Source organism: Camelina sativa, chromosome 4 (genome assembly GCF_030686135.1).
Source record: "Camelina sativa cultivar CO46 ecotype springtype chromosome 4, ASM3068613v1".
Classification (NCBI taxonomy): domain Eukaryota; kingdom Viridiplantae; phylum Streptophyta; class Magnoliopsida; order Brassicales; family Brassicaceae; genus Camelina; species Camelina sativa.
The window spans coordinates 11801457-11824474 of record NC_141883.1 but is presented as its reverse complement, the minus strand read 5'-3'; positions in this window follow the sequence as shown (position 1 = coordinate 11824474).

The window sequence follows — 23018 nt, the reverse complement described above, 5'->3', positions numbered from 1 at the left end:
TCACACATTTTTGACCCTAGAAATAATAACAAAGCTATTTACTGCTTCGAATCAATGTTTTCTCGGTTTTACCCTGTTTCGCGACAAAATGGGTATAATTGGTGGCTAAACACTCCAAATTCAACCCAAACTCTTATCATTAGTCAAATGCATTGGATTGTTACATATTTTGACCCAAGAAAGAGTAACATAGCTGTTTACTGCTTCGAATCAATGTTTTCTCTCGGTTTTAGCTTGTTTTCTCGGTTTATGCATATTTTGGGATATAACGGGTTTAACTGTTGTCTAAACACTCCAAATTCATCCCGAATTCTTACAAATAGTCAAATGCATTGGTTTGTCGCACATTCTGACCCTATAAACAGTAACAAAGCTGTTTACTGCTTTGAATCAATGTTTTCTTGGTTTTAGCCTGTTTCGGATAAAACGGGTTTAAGTATTGTCTAAACACTCCAAATTCATTCCGAACTCTTACAATAAGTCAAATGCATTGGATTGGCACACATTCTGACCCTATAAACAGTAACAAAGCTGTTTACTGCTTAGAATCAATGTTTTCTCGGTTTTAGCCTGTTCCGGGACAAAATGGGTAAAAGTGTTATCTAAACACTCCAAATTCAACCCGAAATCTTATAATTAGACAAATGCATTGGATTGTTACATATTTTGACCCTAGAAAGAGTAATATAGCTGTTTACTGCTTCGAATCAATGTTTTCCCTCTGTTTTAGCTTGTTTTCTCGGTTTAAGCCTGTTTTGGGATCAAACGGGTTTAAGTGTTGTCTAAACACTCCAAATTCATCCAGAACTCTTACTATTAGTCGAATGCATTGGACTGTCACACATTCTGACCCTAGAAATAGTAACAAAGATATTTACTGCTTCGAATCAATGTTTTCTCGGTTTTAGCCTATTTCGGGACAAAATGGGGATAATTGGTGTCTAAACACTCCAAATTCAACCCAAACTCTTATAATTAGTCAAATGCATTAGATTGTTACATATTTTGACCCAAGAAAGAGTAACATAGCTGTTTACTGCTTCGAATCAATGTTTTCTCTCGGTTTTAGCTTGTTTTCTCGGTTTATGCCTATTTTGGGATATAACGGGTTTAACTGTTGTCTAAACACTCCAAATTCATCCCAAACTCTTACAATTAGTCAAATGCATTGGTTTATCACACATTCTGACCCTAGAAACAGTAACAAAGCTGGTTACTGCTTTGAATCAATGTTTTCTTGGTTTTGTAAGTTTGAGAGTAGAGTAATCAAGAGATTATGGAAGAGAGTGAAATCGTGTAAAGAGTGAGGAGAGTGAACGATTGAGAGAGAGAGTGTTGGAGAAAGAGAATAAACTCTTTTCTTACATGAATTAGAACATACTTACAAACCATATATAGAGCTATACAAAGAGGATATTCTTTCCTAGGGTTCTATGTGCACATTAATGAGAGATAGCGACATCTCCTTATTCCTACATGTGACTAAACCTTTGACTTCCCACTTGCAAGTTGCCTAACGGCTATAATAGAAGGATCTCGATGAAGGGAGATCGTTGGGAGCTCTCCTTAGTGGATTGGGCTTATGAGATACGAGATGGCTTGGTCAGCCCATAGGTTGTCGATCGTACGGACGTCCGTACGGTTGTACGGACGGTGGTGGCCAAGGTGGTGTGCCAAACTCATACTCCCCCTCAAGCTTGACTTAGATGATCAGGCAAGCTTGACAGTCGAGGCACCCACCTCATTAAAAAAACCTTAGTATAGAAAACCTCATGGGAAAAACTATACATAAGGGAAAAAGAGTGTAGGTGCCTTGTGAAAGACTCATGGCCGAGTGAGGTCTATAAGGCCGAGCTTCGAGTGAATATATTCGCACACTTGGGGACTTGCAGCTTTGGTGAGGATGTCAGCGAGTTGTTCCTTGCTCTCGGTGTGACATGGTAGGACAACTCCAAGCTTGATTTGCTCTCGCACCTTATGACAGTCCACCTCAATATGTTTGGTCCTCTCATGAAACACTGAATTGGTTGCTATGTGAATGGCAGCTTCATTGTCACAATGCATGGTGATAGGACTTGTGATTTCCACTCCTAAATCCTTGAGGAGTGCTTTGAGCCACATTAGTTCAGTTGTGAGTTTGCGCATGGCCCTATACTCGGATTCGGCACTTGAAAGCGATACGACCTTTTGTTTCTTGCTCTTCCATGTGATCAGGTTGCCTCCAAGGAATGTGCAATAGCCAGTTGTGGAGCGACGGTCTCCACGGTCTCCAGCATAGTCAGCGTCGCAATATCCTACCAACTCGGTGTTCTTGTTGCGGCCCATCCAAATGCCTTGTCCCGGTGAGCCCTTGATGTATTTAAGGATTCGGTCGACCATGTTCCAATGATGGACAGTTGGATTGTTCATGTGCTGGCTCACCTGGTTCACAGCAAAGCAAATATCAGGCCGTGTTATAGTTAAATAGATTAACTTACCTACTAGGCGCCGGTAGCGACCAACGTCCTTGTATGGTGCCTGCTCAAGCTCCCCCTGTCCTCCGGCCTTGTAGTTCTCTTCAAGAGGTGATGCCACTGCCTTTGAACCTAATTTTCCTGTCTCATTTAACAAGTCAAGAGCATATTTTCTTTGTGATAGAAATAAACCTTCCTTTGATCTACATATTTCTATCCCAAGAAAATATTTCAACTCTCCAAGGTCCTTAATATCAAAGACTGATTTCAAGAAGGTTTTAGTGTTTTGAATACCTACCGAGTCACTCCCAGTGATGATGATATCATCAACATACACTAGGATGACTACTATACCTTTGGTGCTTGGTGAGGTAAATAGTGTGTGATCAGCCTCGGATTTGCGAAAGCCTTTGTCAAGGAGGATTGTGCTCAGCTTGTGGTACCACGCCCTTGGCGACTGCTTTAGTCCATAGATGGCTTTGTTGAGCTTGAGAACCTTCCCCGGACCAATGGTGTCTTCTAGGCCCGGTGGTGGCCGCATATACACTTCATCTTCGAGCTCGCCTTGTAGGAAGGCGTTCTTCACATCCATTTGCCATAGCTCCCAATCAAGATTTGTGGCAAGAGAGAGAACCACTCGAACAGTGTGAAGTTTGGCCACCGGAGCAAACGTATCAAGATAGTCCTCCCCATACGTTTGCGTGAATCCCCGGGCTACAAGGCGTGCCTTATACCGTTCTATCTCCCCATTGCTCTTATATTTGATTGTGAAGATATACCGAGATGTGACAGCCTTCTTGCCCTTGGGTAAGTCAGCCTCGTCCCATGTGTGATTTTGCACCATGGCCGTATTCTCGGCGTCCACCGCATCTCTCCATACCTTGTGCTGCTTAGCCTCATCATAGGTCTTGGGGATCCAATGCTCATCAATATGGCCAAGAAACACTTGATGCTCTATCGGAAAATGAGCTAAGGTGCACACGGCCTGAATCGGATGAGCAACGGCCATGTTGTTGTAGTACACACGGGTGTTCTTCCAATGACTAGGAGGATACTTGATACGTTGGCTGCGCCTAAGAGGAACTACAGCCCCAGCTTCGGAGTTGGCCCGTCCCGGAGTTATGATTTCCTCAAGCTGTTCGGCCGACTCCTCGGTTGTTTCGGCCGTGATGTCCGCGGGTGACTCCTCAGGCTGCTCAGTATGGTCATCGGCATGTATATCAGGATCAGGCTCAGTGAATGGCTCAGATTGTTCTGGTGATGTTGGTCTGGCTGACTCGGTAGAGATCCTATCATTTTCAAGACCTAGCCGCTCAAGAATTACTCGGAGGTTGCGCGTCCGATCAGATGGAGAGTCGGAGAGATTACGGAGCTCATCCCAATTCTTCTCGTCATAAAAGCCGTGTGTCTCCATGAACTTGACATCACGAGATACTAGAATTCTCCTTGTTGTAGGTTCATAGCACTTATACCCCTTTTGTGTAGTAGAATAGCCAAGAAACATAGCCTTTGTACTCTTTGCATCAAGCTTGTCTCTTAGCTCACCTGGTCGCAAAACATAGCACACACAACCAAACACTCGTAAGTGATCAAATGTAGGTTTGTCATTAGTTAATACCTCAAATGGAGACACATCCTTTAGAATTTTTGTTGGTGTGCGGTTAATAAGATAACAAGCGGCTAGCACAGCATCTCCCCAAAACCTCTTTGGAACCCTTGTGTGAAACATCATAGACCTTGCTACCTCCATCAGATGCCTATTCTTCCTCTCAGCCACTCCATTTTGTTGTGGTGTGTAAGGACAACTAGTTTGGTGAAGAATTCCATGTTTGGCTAGATATTGCTTAAAGGCATGGCTTGTGTACTCTCCACCATTATCTGATCTCAAAATTTTAATCTTGGCATGAAAGTGGTTAGTGACATAATTTTGAAAATTAGTAAAGGCCTCAAGAACTCTATCCTTAGAGGGAAGCAAAGTTATCCAAGTATATTTTGATTTTTCATCAATAAAAGTCACAAAATATTTTTGATTATCTCTAGATAAGCAAGGAGATGTCCAAACATCAGAATGAATTAAATCAAAACATTTTTCATAAATAGTAATAGATTTAGGAAAAACAGCCTTGCAATGTTTACCAAGAATACAAGCCTCACACTCATCATTTTGAAAGGAAACATTAGGAAATATTAAAGATAAAGCTCTTGTGTGAGGGTGTCCTAGCCTAGCATGTAAAATAGAATCACTAGGTTTCATAATAACTGAATTAAAACAAGATACATTAGAAGATAAGTTCAAGTCCTCAAGCACATAGAGGTCATCCTTGGATCCTCCTTGACCAAGAACCTTACTTGTCTCAATATCCTGAAAATGAACATTGTTAGGACCAAATATAGCATAACAATTTAAATCAGTAGTGGCTCTCTTAACTGATAGCAAGTTAGAAGTAAAGTTTGGCATATAAAATGCCTTAGTCTCCTTATCAAATAGTTTCAAGTTCCCAATGCCTTTAACTGGTACTTTCTCACCATTTGCTATTATCACATTACCATTAGCAGGTTTAATATCACTAATTAGCCTAGAATCACTAATCATGTGATGGGATGCACCAGAATCAACTATGAGGGGTTTAATTTTGTTTGAGGCAAGAAACGCCTTACCGGTGGCCTCTTTGATGGCTTTGATGAGCGCATCAAGGTCGGACCGCCTTACCAGCTCGGACGATGCTGCAGCAAGAGCAGTTCCACTGGTCACTTGTTGAGGTTGCTCAGAGATTGATGACCCCCCCATGGCTACTGCTTGATGAGCTCTCGGTGGTCCTCCGCGGTTTGGTCGTCCACCTCGGATGGTACCCGGCGGTGGTGCTAGATGAGGGTGTAGAATCCAGCAGCGGCTCTTGAAGTGACCAAGCTTCTTACAATGCTCACAAAATGGCGGGTTGTTCTTGTCCTCCGGCTTGTAGTAGCCCTTGTTTGCTGATGCCGTCTCAGCTTTGTTAGCGGTCACAAGTTCTCCCTTGCCGCCAAACAATCCCATGGAGCCATGCTCCTTTTGAATTTGGTTACAGACATCATCAAGGCTAGGGAGCTTGTCCGACCGTAGAATATGCTTGATAAGGTCATTGTAGGAGGGGTTCAAGGTCAAGAGAAGGCCGAACACCTTATCTTGTTCACGCCTCTCATTCAGAATGGCCGGATCTATAGTCGCCGGCCGGAGCATCTCTAGTTCAGCCCAAAGGGACCTAAACTTCCCAAAGTGCTTGGTGAACTCCATGTCTTCTTGGTTGAGGTTGTTGATGGCCCTCTTAATCTCAAAAATTCGGTTTACATTTGTAACATTCCCAAAAACATTCTTGAGAGTGTCCCACAAGTCTTTTGCTGTCTCGCAATAAGAGTAAGCTTCAAGTATAGGTGCATCTAGGGAGTTTTGAATGATAGCTAGGACTCCCTGATCTTCTTGAAACCACTTGTTCTTCTCATCGACAAGATCCTTGCCGTCTTTGGTGGTCTCGCCACTAGGAGCTTCGCTCGTCTCAACATGGGACCAAAGTCCTCGGCCGCATAGGGCTGTCTTTGTGGTTCTAGCCCACAGTAAGTAATTCTCTCCCTTGAGAGTAACTGGAACAATGAGAGTTTTGGTAGTTTCCATGGAAAAAGATGAAGAGACCGTTGGTTAAAGCTATTGTCCAACGGTTAAAGAAAGAAGATTCAAGAACAAGAAATTTCAAGAACAAGAAAGAGAATGCGGAAGGGAGTGATGGAGATTTGAGGCAAGAACAGAATCAAATCTGCTCTGATACCATGTAAGTTTGAGAGTAGAGTAATCAAGAGATTATGGAAGAGAGTGAAATCGTGTAAAGAGTGAGGAGAGTGAACGATTGAGAGAGAGAGTGTTGGAGAAAGAGAATAAACTCTTTTCTTACATGAATTAGAACATACTTACAAACCATATATAGAGCTATACAAAGAGGATATTCTTTCCTAGGGTTCTATGTGCACATTAATGAGAGATAGCGACATCTCCTTATTCCTACATGTGACTAAACCTTTGACTTCCCACTTGCAAGTTGCCTAACGGCTATAATAGAAGGATCTCGATGAAGGGAGATCGTTGGGAGCTCTCCTTAGTGGATTGGGCTTATGAGATACGAGATGGCTTGGTCAGCCCATAGGTTGTCGATCGTACGGACGTCCGTACGGTTGTACGGACGGTGGTGGCCAAGGTGGTGTGCCAAACTCATAGGTTTTAGCCTAATTCGGGATTAAACGGGTTTAAATATTGTCTAAACACTCCAAATTCATTCCGAACTCTTACAATAAGTCAAATGCATTAGATTGGCACACATTCCGACCCTAAAAACAGTAATAAAGCTGTTTACTGCTTAAAATCAATGTTTTCTCGGTTTTAGCCTGTTCCAGGACAAAATGGAAGTGGTGTCTAAACACTCCAAATTCAACCCGAAATCTTATAATTAGTCAAATGCATTGGACTGTTACATATTTTGACCCTAGAAAGAGTAACATAGCTGTTTACTACTTCGAATCAATGTTTTCTCTCTGTTTTAGCCTGTTTTCTCGGTTTTAGCCTGTTTTGGGATAAAACCGGTTTAAGTGTTGTCTAAACACTCCAAATTCATCCAGAACTCTTACTATTAGTCAAATACATTGGACTGCCACACATTTTTGACCCTAGAAATAATAACAAAGCTATTTACTGCTTCGAATCAATGTTTTCTCGGTTTTACCCTGTTTCGCGACAAAATGGGTATAATTGGTGGCTAAACACTCCAAATTCAACCCAAACTCTTATCATTAGTCAAATGCATTGGATTGTTACATATTTTGACCCAAGAAAGAGTAACATAGCTGTTTACTGCTTCGAATCAATGTTTTCTCTCGGTTTTAGCTTGTTTTCTCGGTTTAGGCCTAGCTTGTCTAAACACTCCAAATTCATTCCGAACTCTTACAATAAGTCAAATGCATTAGATTGGCACACATTCCGACCCTAAAAACAGTAATAAAGCTGTTTACTGCTTAAAATCAATGTTTTCTCAGTTTTAGCCTGTTCCAGGATAAAATGGGTAAAAGTGGTGTCTAAACACTCCAAATTCAACCCGAAATCTTATAATTAGTCAAATGCATTGGACTGTTACATATTTTGACCCTAGAAAGAGTAACATGGCTGTTTACTGCTTCGAATCAATGTTTTCTCTCTGTTTTAGCCTGTTTTCTCGGTTTTAGCCTGTTTTGGGATAAAACCGGTTTAAGTGTTGTCTAAACACTCCAAATTCATCCAGAACTCTTACTATTAGTCAAATACATTGGACTGTCACACATTTTTGACCCTAGAAATAATAACAAAGCTATTTACTGCTTCGAATCAATGTTTTCTCGGTTTTACCCTGTTTCGCGACAAAATGGGTATAATTGGTGTCTAAACACTCCAAATTCAACCCAAACTCTTATCATTAGTCAAATGCATTAGATTGTTACATATTTTGACCCAAGAAAGAGTAACATAGCTGTTTATTGCTTCGAATCAATGTTTTCTCTCGGTTTTAGCTTGTTTTCTCGGTTTATGCCTATTTTGGGATATAACGGGTTTAACTGTTGTCTAAACACTCCAAATTCATCCCAAACTCTTACAATTAGTCAAATGCATTGGTTTATCACACATTCTGACCCTAGAAACAGTAACAAAGCTGGTTACTGCTTTGAATCAATGTTTTCTTGGTTTTAGCCTAATTCGGGATTAAACGGGTTTAAATATTGTCTAAACACTCCAAATTCATTCCGAACTCTTACAATAAGTCAAATGCATTAGATTGGCACACATTCCGACCCTAAAAACAGTAATAAAGCTTTTTACTGCTTAAAATCAATGTTTTCTCGGTTTTAGCCTGTTCCAGGACAAAATGGGTAAAAGTGGTGTCTAAACACTCCAAATTCAACCCGAAATCTTATAATTAGTCAAATGCATTGGACTGTTACATATTTTGACCCTAGAAAGAGTAACATGGCTGTTTACTGCTTCGAATCAATGTTTTCTCTCTGTTTTAGCCTGTTTTCTCGGTTTTAGCCTGTTTTGGGATAAAACCGGTTTAAGTGTTGTCTAAACACTCCAAATTCATCCAGAACTCTTACTATTAGTCAAATACATTGGACTGTCACACATTTTTGACCCTAGAAATAATAACAAAGCTATTTACTGCTTCGAATCAATGTTTTCTCGGTTTTACCCTGTTTCGCGACAAAATGGGTATAATTGGTGTCTAAACACTCCAAATTCAACCCAAACTCTTATCATTAGTCAAATGCATTAGATTGTTACATATTTTGACCCAAGAAAGAGTAACATAGCTGTTTATTGCTTCGAATCAATGTTTTCTCTCGGTTTTAGCTTGTTTTCTCGGTTTATGCCTATTTTGGGATATAACGGGTTTAACTGTTGTCTAAACACTCCAAATTCATCCCAAACTCTTACAATTAGTCAAATGCATTGGTTTATCACACATTCTGACCCTAGAAACAGTAACAAAGCTGGTTACTGCTTTGAATCAATGTTTTCTTGGTTTTAGCCTAATTCGGGATTAAACGGGTTTAAATATTGTCTAAACACTCCAAATTCATTCCGAACTCTTACAATAAGTCAAATGCATTAGATTGGCACACATTCCGACCCTAAAAACAGTAATAAAGCTTTTTACTGCTTAAAATCAATGTTTTCTCGGTTTTAGCCTGTTCCAGGACAAAATGGGTAAAAGTGGTGTCTAAACACTCCAAATTCAACCCGAAATCTTATAATTAGTCAAATGCATTGGACTGTTACATATTTTGACCCTAGAAAGAGTAACATGGCTGTTTACTGCTTCGAATCAATGTTTTCTCTCTGTTTTAGCCTGTTTTCTCGGTTTTAGCCTGTTTTGGGATAAAACCGGTTTAAGTGTTGTCTAAACACTCCAAATTCATCCAGAACTCTTACTATTAGTCAAATACATTGGACTGTCACACATTTTTGACCCTAGAAATAATAACAAAGCTATTTACTGCTTCGAATCAATGTTTTCTCGGTTTTACCCTGTTTCGCGACAAAATGGGTATAATTGGTGTCTAAACACTCCAAATTCAACCCAAACTCTTATCATTAGTCAAATGCATTGGATTGTTACATATTTTCACCCAAGAAAGAGTAACATAGCTGTTTACTGCTTCGAATCAATGTTTTCTCTCGGTTTTAGCTTGTTTTCTCGGTTTAAGCCTAGCTTGTCTAAACACTCCAAATTCATTCCGAACTCTTACAATAAGTCAAATGCATTAGATTGGCACACATTCTGACCGTAGAAACAGTAAGAAAGCTGTTTACTGCTTTGAATCAATGTTTTCTTGGTTTTAGCCTGTTTCGGATAAAACAGGTTTAAGTATTGTCTAAACACTCAAATTCATCCCGAACTCTTACAATTAGTCAAATGCATTGGTTTGTCACACATTCTGACCCTAGAAACAGTAACAAAGCTGTTTACTGCTTTGAATCAATGTTTTCTTGGTTTTAGCCTATTTCGGATAAAACTGGTTTAAGTATTGTCTAAACACTCCAAATTCATTCCGAACTTTTACATTAAGTCAAATGCATTGGATTGTCACACATTCTGACCATAGAAATCGCAACAAAGATATTTACTGCTTTGAATCAATGTTTTCTCGGTTTTAGCCTATTTCGGGACAAAATGGGGATAATTGGTGTCTTAACACTCCAAATTCAACCCAAACTCTTACAATTAGTCAAACGCATTGGATTGTTACATATTTTGACCCAAGAAAGAGTAACATAGCTGTTTACTGCTTCGAATCAATGTTTTCTCTCGGTTTTAGCTTGTTTTCTCGGTTTAAGCCTAGCTTGTCTAAACACTCCAAATTCATTCCGAACTCTTACAATAAGTCAAATGCATTAGATTGGCACACATTCTGACCGTAGAAACGGTAAGAAAGCTGTTTACTGCTTTGAATCAATGTTTTCTTGGTTTTAGCCTGTTTCGGATAAAACGGGTTTAAGTATTGTCTAAACACTCAAATTCATCCCGAGCTCTTACAATTAGTCAAATGCATTGGTTTGTCACACATTCTGACCCTAGAAACAGTAACAAAGCTGTTTACTGGTTTGAATCAATGTTTTCTTGGTTTTAGCCTGTTTCGGATAAAACTGGTTTAAGTATTGTCTAAACACTCCAAATCCATTCCGAACTTTTATATTAAGTCAAATGCATTGGATTGTCACACATTCTGACCCTAGAAATCGCAACAAAGATATTTACTGCTTCGAATTAATGTTTTCTCGGTTTTAGCCTATTTCGGGACAAAATGGGGATAATTGGTGTCTAAACACTCCAAATTCAACCCAAACTCTTATAATTAGTCAAATGCATTAGATTGTTACATATTTTGACCCAAGAAAGAGTAACATAGCTGTTTACTGCTTCGAATCAATGTTTTCTCTCGGTTTTAGCTTGTTTTCTCGGTTTATGCCTATTTTGGGATATAACGGGTTTAACTGTTGTCTAAACACTCCAAATTCATCCCAAACTCTTACAATTAGTCAAATGCATTGGTTTATCACACATTCTGACCCTAGAAACAGTAACAAAGCTGGTTACTGCTTTGAATCAATGTTTTCTTGGTTTTAGCCTAATTCGGGATTAAACGGGTTTAAATATTGTCTAAACACTCCAAATTCATTCTGAACTCTTACAATAAGTCAAATGCATTAGATTGGCACACATTCCGACCCTAAAAACAGTAATAAAGCTGTTTACTGCTTAAAATCAATGTTTTCTCGGTTTTAGCCTGTTCCAGGACAAAATGGGTAAAAGTGGTGTCTAAACACTCCAAATTCAACCCGAAATCTTATAATTAGTCAAATGCATTGGACTGTTACATATTTTGACCCTAGAAAGAGTAACATGGCTGTTTACTGCTTCGAATCAATGTTTTCCCTCTGTTTTAGCTTGTTTTCTCGGTTTAAGCCTGTTTTGGGATCAAACGGGTTTAAGTGTTGTCTAAACACTCCAAATTCATCCAGAACTCTTACTATTAGTCGAATGCATTGGACTGTCACACATTCTGACCCTAGAAATAGTAACAAAGATATTTACTGCTTCGAATCAATGTTTTCTCGGTTTTAGCCTATTTCGGGACAAAATGGGGATAATTGGTGTCTAAACACTCCAAATTCAACCCAAACTCTTATAATTAGTCAAATGCATTAGATTGTTACATATTTTGACCCAAGAAAGAGTAACATAGCTGTTTACTGCTTCGAATCAATGTTTTCTCTCGGTTTTAGCTTGTTTTCTCGGTTTATGCCTATTTTGGGATATAACGGGTTTAACTGTTGTCTAAACACTCCAAATTCATCCCAAACTCTTACAATTAGTCAAATGCATTGGTTTATCACACATTCTGACCCTAGAAACAGTAACAAAGCTGGTTACTGCTTTGAATCAATGTTTTCTTGGTTTTAGCCTAATTCGGGATTAAACGGGTTTAAATATTGTCTAAACACTCCAAATTCATTCCGAACTCTTACAATAAGTCAAATGCATTAGATTGGCACACATTCCGACCCTAAAAACAGTAATAAAGCTGTTTACTGCTTAAAATCACTGTTTTCTCGGTTTTAGCCTGTTCCAGGACAAAATGGGTAAAAGTGGTGTCTAAACACTCCAAATTCAACCCGAAATCTTATAATTAGTCAAATGCATTGGACTGTTACATATTTTGACCCTAGAAAGAGTAACATGGCTGTTTACTGCTTCGAATCAATGTTTTCTCTCTGTTTTAGCCTGTTTTCTCGGTTTTAGCCTGTTTTGGGATAAAACCGGTTTAAGTGTTGTCTAAACACTCCAAATTCATCCAGAACTCTTACTATTAGTCAAATACATTGGACTGTCACACATTTTTGACCCTAGAAATAATAACAAAGCTATTTACTGCTTCGAATCAATGTTTTCTCGGTTTTACCCTGTTTCGCGACAAAATGGGTATAATTGGTGTCTAAACACTCCAAATTCAACCCAAACTCTTATCATTAGTCAAATGCATTGGATTGTTACATATTTTCACCCAAGAAAGAGTAACATAGCTGTTTACTGCTTCGAATCAATTTTTTCTCTCGGTTTTAGCTTGTTTTCTCGGTTTAGGCCTAGCTTGTCTAAACACTCCAAATTCATTCCGAACTCTTACAATAAGTCAAATGCATTAGATTGGCACACATTCTGACCGTAGAAACAGTAAGAAAGCTGTTTACTGCTTTGAATCAATGTTTTCTTGGTTTTAGCCTGTTTCGGATAAAACGGGTTTAAGTATTGTCTAAACACTCAAATTCATCCCGAACTCTTACAATTAGTCAAATGCATTGGTTTGTCACATATTCTGACCCTAGGAACAGTAACAAAGCTGTTTACTGCATTGAATCAATGTTTTCTTGGTTTTAGCCTGTTTCGGATAAAACTGGTTTAAGTATTGTCTAAACACTCCAAATTCATTCCGAACTTTTACATTAAGTCAAATGCATTGGATTGTCACACATTCTGACCCTAGAAATCGCAACAAAGATATTTACTGCTTCGAATCAATGTTTTCTCGGTTTTAGCCTATTTCAGGACAAAATGGGGATAATTGGTGTCTAAACACTCCAAATTCGACCCAAACTCTTACAATTAGTCAAATGCATTGGATTGTTACATATTTTGACCCAAGAAAGAGTAACATAGCTGTTTACTGCTTCGAATCAATGTTTTCTCTCGGTTTTAGCTTGTTTTCTCGGTTTATGCATATTTTGGGATATAACGGGTTTAACTGTTGTCTAAACACTCCAAATTCATCCCGAACTCTTACAAATAGTCAAATGCATTGGTTTGTCGCACATTCTGACCCTATAAACAGTAACAAAGCTGTTTACTGCTTTGAATCAATGTTTTCTTAGTTTTAGCCTGTTTTGGATAAAACGGGTTTAAGTATTGTCTAAACACTCCAAATTCATTCCGAACTCTTACAATAAGTCAAATGCATTGGATTGACACACATTCTGACCCTATAAACAGTAACAAAGCTGTTTACTGCTTAGAATCAATGTTTTCTCGGTTTTAGCCTGTTCCGGGACAAAATGGGTAAAAGTGTTATCTAAACACTCCAAATTCAACCCGAAATCTTATAATTAGACAAATGCATTGGATTGTTACATATTTTGACCCTAGAAAGAGTAATATAGCTGTTTACTGCTTCGAATCAATGTTTTCCCTCTGTTTTAGCTTGTTTTCTCGGTTTAAGCCTGTTTTGGGATCAAACGGGTTTAAGTGTTGTCTAAACACTCCAAATTCATCCAGAACTCTTACTATTAGTCGAATGCATTGGACTGTCACACATTCTGACCCTAGAAATAGTAACAAAGATATTTACTGCTTCGAATCAATGTTTTCTCGGTTTTAGCCTATTTCGGGACAAAATGGGGATAATTGGTGTCTAAACACTCCAAATTCAACCCAAACTCTTATAATTAGTCAAATGCATTAGATTGTTACATATTTTGACCCAAGAAAGAGTAACATAGCTGTTTACTGCTTCGAATCAATGTTTTCTCTCGGTTTTAGCTTGTTTTCTCGGTTTATGCCTATTTTGGGATATAACGGGTTTAACTGTTGTCTAAACACTCCAAATTCATCCCAAACTCTTACAATTAGTCAAATGCATTGGTTTATCACACATTCTGACCCTAGAAACAGTAACAAAGCTGGTTACTGCTTTGAATCAATGTTTTCTTGGTTTTAGCCTAATTCGGGATTAAACGGGTTTAAATATTGTCTAAACACTCCAAATTCATTCCGAACTCTTACAATAAGTCAAATGCATTAGATTGGCACACATTCCGACCCTAAAAACAGTAATAAAGCTGTTTACTGCTTAAAATCACTGTTTTCTCGGTTTTAGCCTGTTCCAGGACAAAATGGGTAAAAGTGGTGTCTAAACACTCCAAATTCAACCCGAAATCTTATAATTAGTCAAATGCATTGGACTGTTACATATTTTGACCCTAGAAAGAGTAACATGGCTGTTTACTGCTTCGAATCAATGTTTTCTCTCTGTTTTAGCCTGTTTTCTCGGTTTTAGCCTGTTTTGGGATAAAACCGGTTTAAGTGTTGTCTAAACACTCCAAATTCATCCAGAACTCTTACTATTAGTCAAATACATTGGACTGTCACACATTTTTGACCCTAGAAATAATAACAAAGCTATTTACTGCTTCGAATCAATGTTTTCTCGGTTTTACCCTGTTTCGCGACAAAATGGGTATAATTGGTGTCTAAACACTCCAAATTCAACCCAAACTCTTATCATTAGTCAAATGCATTAGATTGTTACATATTTTGACCCAAGAAAGAGTAACATAGCTGTTTACTGAAAGAATTAATAGGATCGATTATGAGTTTAGTGAGAAGATTTGAATAACAAGAGAGTGAGAATCGTTGAGAGTATAGTAAGAGAGTATAGAGAGAGTATTGTGGAGAAAGAGATATTATCTCTTCTTACCTCATTTAGAACATAATTACAATCTACTTATAGACATATACAAAAGAATATACTAAGATGATCCTAGGCACATTTACATATAAAGATAGCGACATGTCCTTAAGAAGACATGTGATCCTTCCCACTTGCGCACTCTACACTAACGGCTATGAGGAGAAGGATCGAGAAGCTCTTGTGACCGTTGGAGGCTGGTGAACATGGAATGGACTCGTGATCCTCATGGGTTGAGCTTGGTAGGCCTTTAGCTGTACGGACGGCCCAATGGTGATGGTTGTACGGACGGATGTACGGACAAGGTGTGTGTGCGGTTTCATACTCCCCCTCAAGCTTGATCATGAGCATTGATCAAGCTTGGACTCATGCACACCCACCTCATTAAAAACCTTAGTATAGAAAACCACTTGGGAAAAACTATACTTAAGGGAAAAAGAGTGTGGGTATCATGTGAAGACAATCATGGCCGAGTAAGATCTTTGAGGCCAAGTTTGGGGTGAATGTACTCACACACTTGTGGACTGGCCGCCTTGGTGAGAACGTCAGCCAATTGTTCAGAGCTCTCGGTGTGACATGGTAGAACAACTCCAAGTTTAATTTGCTCTCGGACTTTGTGGCAGTCGACTTCAATGTGCTTGGTTCTCTCATGGAACACCGAGTTTGTTGCGATGTGAATAGCTGCCTCATTGTCGCAATGCATAGTAATAGGCTTAGGTGACTCGATTCCAAGGTCCTTGATGAGTGCCTTGAGCCACATCAACTCGGTTGTTAACTTTCTCATGGCTCTATACTCCGATTCAGCACTTGATAGGGATACCACCTTTTGTTTCTTGCTCTTCCATGTGATCAAGTTGCCTCCTAGGAACGTGCAGTAGCCTGTAGTGGAGCGACGGTCTCCACGGTCTCCGGCGTAATCCGCATCACAATACCCTACTAGCTCCGTGCTTTCATTTCGACCCATCCATATGCCTTGCCCCGGCGAGCCCTTGAGATATTTGAGGATGCGGTTCACCATACCCCAATGATGCACGGTAGGACTTTGCATGTGTTGGCTCACCTGATTAACAGCAAAGCAAATATCAGGTCTAGTGATAGTAAGGTATATAAGCTTACCTACTAGCCGCCGGTATCGCTTGACGTCTTGAAATGGAGCTGCATCAAACTCCCCCTTTCCTCCGGCCTTATAGTTTTCATCAAGGGGTGTAGATACAGCTTTTGAACCTAGCTTCCCTGCTTCACTCAATAAATCAAGAGCATATTTTCTTTGTGATAAAAACAATCCTTCATTAGTCCTATATACTTCTATACCAAGAAAATATTTAAGTTCTCCTAGGTCTTTGATATCAAAAACTGACTTAAGGTAAGCCTTAGTCTCTTGAATGCCTACCTTGTCACTTCCAGTTATGATGATATCATCAACATAAACTAGAATGACTATAATACCTTTTTCACTTGGTAAGGTGAATAGAGTGTGGTCAGCCTCTGATTTGCGGAAGCCTTTCTCAAGGAGTGTGGTGCTTAACTTGTGATACCAAGCCCTAGGGGACTGTTTGAGTCCATAAATCGCCTTGTTCAGTTTTAATACTTTCCCGGGACCAATGATGTCTTCTAAACCCGGAGGTGGCCTCATATAAACTTCATCCTCGAGCTCTCCTTGTAAGAAGGCGTTCTTAACATCCATTTGCCATAAGTTCCAGTCAAGGTTGGTTGCAAGAGAGAGAACAACTCGAACCGTGTGAAGTTTGGCCACCGGTGCAAACGTATCTTGGTAGTCCTCCCCATACGTTTGAGTGAACCCCCTTGCAACGAGTCTGGCTTTGTAGCGTTCGATCTCCCCATCACTCTTATATTTAATGGTAAAGATCCACCTGGATGTCACAGCCTTCTTGCCTTTGGGTAAGTCAGCCTCGTCCCATGTATGATTGGCCTCCATTGCATTCTTCTCGGCATTGACAGCATCACACCATTCCTTATGATTCTTGGCTTCTTCATAGTCTTTGGGAATCCAATGAGCATCAATCTTGCCAAGAAACACTTGATGGTGTGGAGGAAAATGAGCCAAGGTGCATACCGCTTGAATCGGATGAGCTACAGCAACGTTGTTGTAGTAGACCCGAGTGTTTCGCCAATTGGAGAGGGGAAACTTGAGGCGTTCACTGCGGCGAAGTGGGATAACTTCCTGTGGTGTGGCCTCATCGTCATTGTCTTCCTCGGTGGGCACATAATCCTCATCACCGGAAGCATTGTCCACCGGAACTGAATTTAAACCATTTTCATCATCGGATTGTTCATCAAGTTCAGCCGAGTGTTCATCAAGTGCAGCCGAGGGATCATTGTCTAGAGACTCCGGCGGTGAAGTGGCCGGTGCATTGACTGGGGGTGCAGGTGTTGACGCGGGGGCATTGTCAACACCGAGTCTCTCGAGAAGGATGCGAAGGTTGTTAGCTCGGTCAGATGGTGAGGTGGACAAGTCTCGAAGGCTCTCCCAGTTCTTTTCCTCATAGAAGCCTTTAGACTCCACGAACTTAACATCACGAGAGACAAAAACGCGCTTCATGTTTGGCTCGTAGCACTTGTAGCCTTTTTGAGTCGTCGAGTACCCAAGGAACATGCTCTTAACACTCTTAGTATCAAGCTTGTCGCGTAGTTCTCCTGGCTTCAACACATAACACACGCAGCCAAATACTCTTAAATGATCAAATGAGGGTTTTACCTTGTTTATTACCTCAAACGGTGAACTGTCTTGAAGAACTTTGGTTGGTGTCCGGTTAATGAGGTAGCAAGCCGCAAGAACAGCATCTCCCCAAAACTTCTTTGGAACATTGGTGTGAAACATCATGGATCTTGCCACTTCCATGAGGTGCCTATTCTTCCTTTCAGCAACACCATTTTGTTGGGGTGTATATGGACAGCTTGTTTGATGAATAATCCCATGGTTTGCTAGGTATTGTTTGAAGGCATGGCTTGTATACTCTCCTCCATTATCTGATCTCAAAATTTTAATCTTTGCATTATAATGGTTAGTCACATATTTTTGAAAATTAGTGAAGGCTTCAAGAACTCTATCTTTAGAGGGAAGCAAGGTCAGCCAAGTATATTTTGATTTTTCATCAATAAAGGTCACAAAATATTTTTGATTTTCTCTAGACAAGCAAGGGGAAGTCCAAACATCTGAATGGATTAAATCAAAACAATTTTCATAAATAGTCATAGATTTAGGAAAAACAGCCTTGCAATGTTTACCAAGAATACATGCCTCACACTCATCATTTTTAAAAGAAATATTAGGAAACATTAATGATAAAGCTCTAGTATGAGGATGTCCTAGCCTAGCATGTAAAATAGAATCACTAGGTTTAATAATAACCGAATTAAAACAAGATGCAGTAGAAGAAGATAGATTCAAGTCCTCAAGCACATATAGATCATCCTTGGAACCTCCTTGACCAAGAACTTTACTTGTCTCAATATCCTGAAAATGAACCTTGTTAGGACCAAATATTGCATAACAATTTAAATCAGTGGTGGCCCTCTTAACTGATAGCAAATTAGATGTGAAATTTGGCATATAGAAAGCTTTAGTTTCTTTGTTAAATAACTTTAAATTCCCTATGCCTTTAATTGGAACTTTCTCACCATTAGCTATCACAACATTACCATTAGTAGGCTTAATATCACTCATTAACCTAGAATCACTAATCATGTGATGAGATGCACCAGAATCAACAATAAGAGACTTAGTTTTGTTTGAAGTAAGAAACGCCTTACCGGTGGCCTCCTTGAGGGCTTTGATGAGCGCATCAAGGTCGGACCGCCTTACCAGCTCGGACGATGCTGCAGCAAGAGCAGTTCCACCGGTCACTTGTTGAGGCTGCTCAGAGATCAATGGCTCCCCCACGGCAGTTGCTTGGTGAGCTCTCGGTTGTCCTCCGCGGTTTGGTCGTCCACCTCGGATTGTTCCCGGTGGTGGTGCTAGATGCGGATGTAGGATCCAGCAGCGGCTCTTGAAGTGGCCAAGTTTCTTACAGTGCTCACAAACCGGCGGGTTGTTCTTGTCCTCCGGTCGGTAGTAGCCTTTGTTTGCTGATGCCATCTCAGCTTTGTTAGCGGTCACCAGCTCTCCCTTGCTGCCGAACAATCCCATGGAGCCATGCTCCTTTTGAATTTGGTTACAAACATCATCAAGGCTTGGGAGTTTATCTGACCGCAAGATGTGTTTGATGAGATCATTGTAGGAGGGGTTTAGGGTCAAGAGCAGCCCAAACACTTTGTCTTGTTCACGCCTCTCGTTCAGTATGGCCGGATCAATTGTCGCCGGTCGCAGCATTTCTAGTTCAGCCCAAAGGGACCTAAACTTCCCAAAATGCTTTGTAAACTCCATATCCTCTTGATTGAGGTTATTGATGGCCCTTTTAATCTCGAAGATACGATTGACATTGGTAATATTACCAAAAACGTTCTTGAGGGTGTCCCACAAGTCCTTCGCCGTCTCGCAGTAGGAGTAGGCTTCAAGAATGGGGGCATCTAGAGAGTTTTGAATGATGGCTAAGACCCCTTGGTCTTCTTGGAACCATTTGTTCTTTTCATCTCCGGCAAGTTCCTTGCCGTCCTTGGTGGCCTCACCACTCGGAGCTTCGCTCTTCTCAACGTGAGACCAAAGGCCTCGGCCACAAAGGGCAGTTTTCGTGGTCCTCGCCCACAGCAGATAGTTCTCTCCCTTGAGAGTCACCGGAACAACCATGGTTTTGACACTTTCCATGATGAAGAGACCGTTAGGTAAAGCTATTATCCAACGGTTAAAGAAAATGACTTTCAAGTCAAAACAGAAAATGAGAGAGAAGGAGAAGCGGAAGTAAGTGATGATCAAAAACTTTAGAATGACGAGCAACCAGGCTCTGATACCATGAAAGAATTAATAGGATCGATTATGAGTTTAGTGAGAAGATTTGAATAACAAGAGAGTGAGAATCGTTGAGAGTATAGTAAGAGAGTATAGAGAGAGTATTGTGGAGAAAGAGATATTATCTCTTCTTACCTCATTTAGAACATAATTACAATCTACTTATAGACATATACAAAAGAATATACTAAGCTGATCCTAGGCACATTTACATATAAAGATAGCGACATGTCCTTAAGAAGACATGTGATCCTTCCCACTTGCGCACTCTACACTAACGGCTATGAGGAGAAGGATCGAGAAGCTCTTGTGACCGTTGGAGGCTGGTGAACATGGAATGGACTCGTGATCCTCATGGGTTGAGCTTGGTAGGCCTTTAGCTGTACGGACGGCCCAATGGTGATGGTTGTACGGACGGATGTACGGACAAGGTGTGTGTGCGGTTTCATATTTACTGCTTCGAATCAATGTTTTCTCTCGGTTTTAGCTTGTTTTCTCGGTTTAAGCCTATAAACAGTAACAAAGCTGTTTACTGCTTTGAATCAATGTTTTCTTGGTTTTAGCCTGTTTCGGATAAAACGGGTTTAAGTATTGTCTAAACACTCCAAATTCATTCCGAACTCTTACAATAAGTCAAATGCATTGGATTGGCACACATTCTGACCCTATAAACAGTAACAAAGCTGTTTACTGCTTAGAATCAATGTTTTCTCGGTTTTAGCCTGTTCCGGGACAAAATGGGTAAAAGTGTTATCTAAACACTCCAAATTCAACCCGAAATCTTATAATTAGACAAATGCATTGGATTGTTACATATTTTGACCCTAGAAAGAGTAATATAGCTGTTTACTGCTTCGAATCAATGTTTTCCCTCTGTTTTAGCTTGTTTTCTCGGTTTAAGCCTGTTTTGGGATCAAACGGGTTTAAGTGTTGTCTAAACACTCCAAATTCATCCAGAACTCTTACTATTAGTCGAATGTATTGGACTGTCACACATTCTGACCCTAGAAATAGTAACAAAGATATTTACTGCTTCGAATCAATGTTTTCTCGGTTTTAGCCTATTTCGGGACAAAATGGGGATAATTGGTGTCTAAACACTCCAAATTCAACCCAAACTCTTATAATTAGTCAAATGCATTAGATTGTTACATATTTTGACCCAAGAAAGAGTAACATAGCTGTTTACTGCTTCGAATCAATGTTTTCTCTCGGTTTTAGCTTGTTTTCTCGGTTTATGCCTATTTTGGGATATAACGGGTTTAACTGTTGTCTAAACACTCCAAATTCATCCCAAACTCTTACAATTAGTCAAATGCATTGGTTTATCACACATTCTGACCCTAGAAACAGTAACAAAGCTGGTTACTGCTTTGAATCAATGTTTTCTTGGTTTTAGCCTAATTCGGGATTAAACGGGTTTAAATATTGTCTAAACACTCCAAATTCATTCTGAACTCTTACAATAAGTCAAATGCATTAGATTGGCACACATTCCGACCCTAAAAACAGTAATAAAGCTGTTTACTGCTTAAAATCAATGTTTTCTCGGTTTTAGCCTGTTCCAGGACAAAATGGGTAAAAGTGGTGTCTAAACACTCCAAATTCAACCCGAAATCTTATAATTAGTCAAATGCATTGGACTGTTACATATTTTGACCCTAGAAAGAGTAACATGGCTGTTTACTGCTTCGAATCAATGTTTTCCCTCTGTTTTAGCTTGTTTTCTCGGTTTAAGCCTGTTTTGGGATCAAACGGGTTTAAGTGTTGTCTAAACACTCCAAATTCATCCAGAACTCTTACTATTAGTCGAATGCATTGGACTGTCACACATTCTGACCCTAGAAATAGTAACAAAGATATTTACTGCTTCGAATCAATGTTTTCTCGGTTTTAGCCTATTTCGGGACAAAATGGGGATAATTGGTGTCTAAACACTCCAAATTCAACCCAAACTCTTATAATTAGTCAAATGCATTAGATTGTTACATATTTTGACCCAAGAAAGAGTAACATAGCTGTTTACTGCTTCGAATCAATGTTTTCTCTCGGTTTTAGCTTGTTTTCTCGGTTTATGCCTATTTTGGGATATAACGGGTTTAACTGTTGTCTAAACACTCCAAATTCATCCCAAACTCTTACAATTAGTCAAATGCATTGGTTTATCACACATTCTGACCCTAGAAACAGTAACAAAGCTGGTTACTGCTTTGAATCAATGTTTTCTTGGTTTTAGCCTAATTCGGGATTAAACGGGTTTAAATATTGTCTAAACACTCCAAATTCATTCCGAACTCTTACAATAAGTCAAATGCATTAGATTGGCACACATTCCGACCCTAAAAACAGTAATAAAGCTGTTTACTGCTTAAAATCAATGTTTTCTCGGTTTTAGCCTGTTCCAGGACAAAATGGGTAAAAGTGGTGTCTAAACACTCCAAATTCAACCCGAAATCTTATAATTAGTCAAATGCATTGGACTGTTACATATTTTGACCCTAGAAAAAGTAACATGGCTGTTTACTGCTTCGAATCAATGTTTTCTCTCTGTTTTAGCCTGTTTTCTCGGTTTTAGCCTGTTTTGGGATAAAACCGGTTTAAGTGTTGTCTAAACACTCCAAATTCATCCAGAACTCTTACTATTAGTCAAATACATTGGACTGTCACACATTTTTGACCCTAGAAATAATAACAAAGCTATTTACTGCTTCGAATCAATGTTTTCTCGGTTTTACCCTGTTTCGCGACAAAATGGGTATAATTGGTGTCTAAACACTCCAAATTCAACCCAAACTCTTATCATTAGTCAAATGCATTAGATTGTTACATATTTTGACCCAAGAAAGAGTAACATAGCTGTTTACTGCTTCGAATCAATGTTTTCTCTCGGTTTTAGCTTGTTTTCTCGGTTTATGCCTATTTTGGGATATAACGGGTTTAACTATTGTCTAAACACTCCAAATTCATCCCGAACTCTTACAAATAGTCAAATGCATTGGTTTGTCGCACATTCTGACCCTATAAACAGTAACAAAGCTGTTTACTGCTTTGAATCAATGTTTTCTTGGTTTTAGCCTGTTTCGGATAAAACGGGT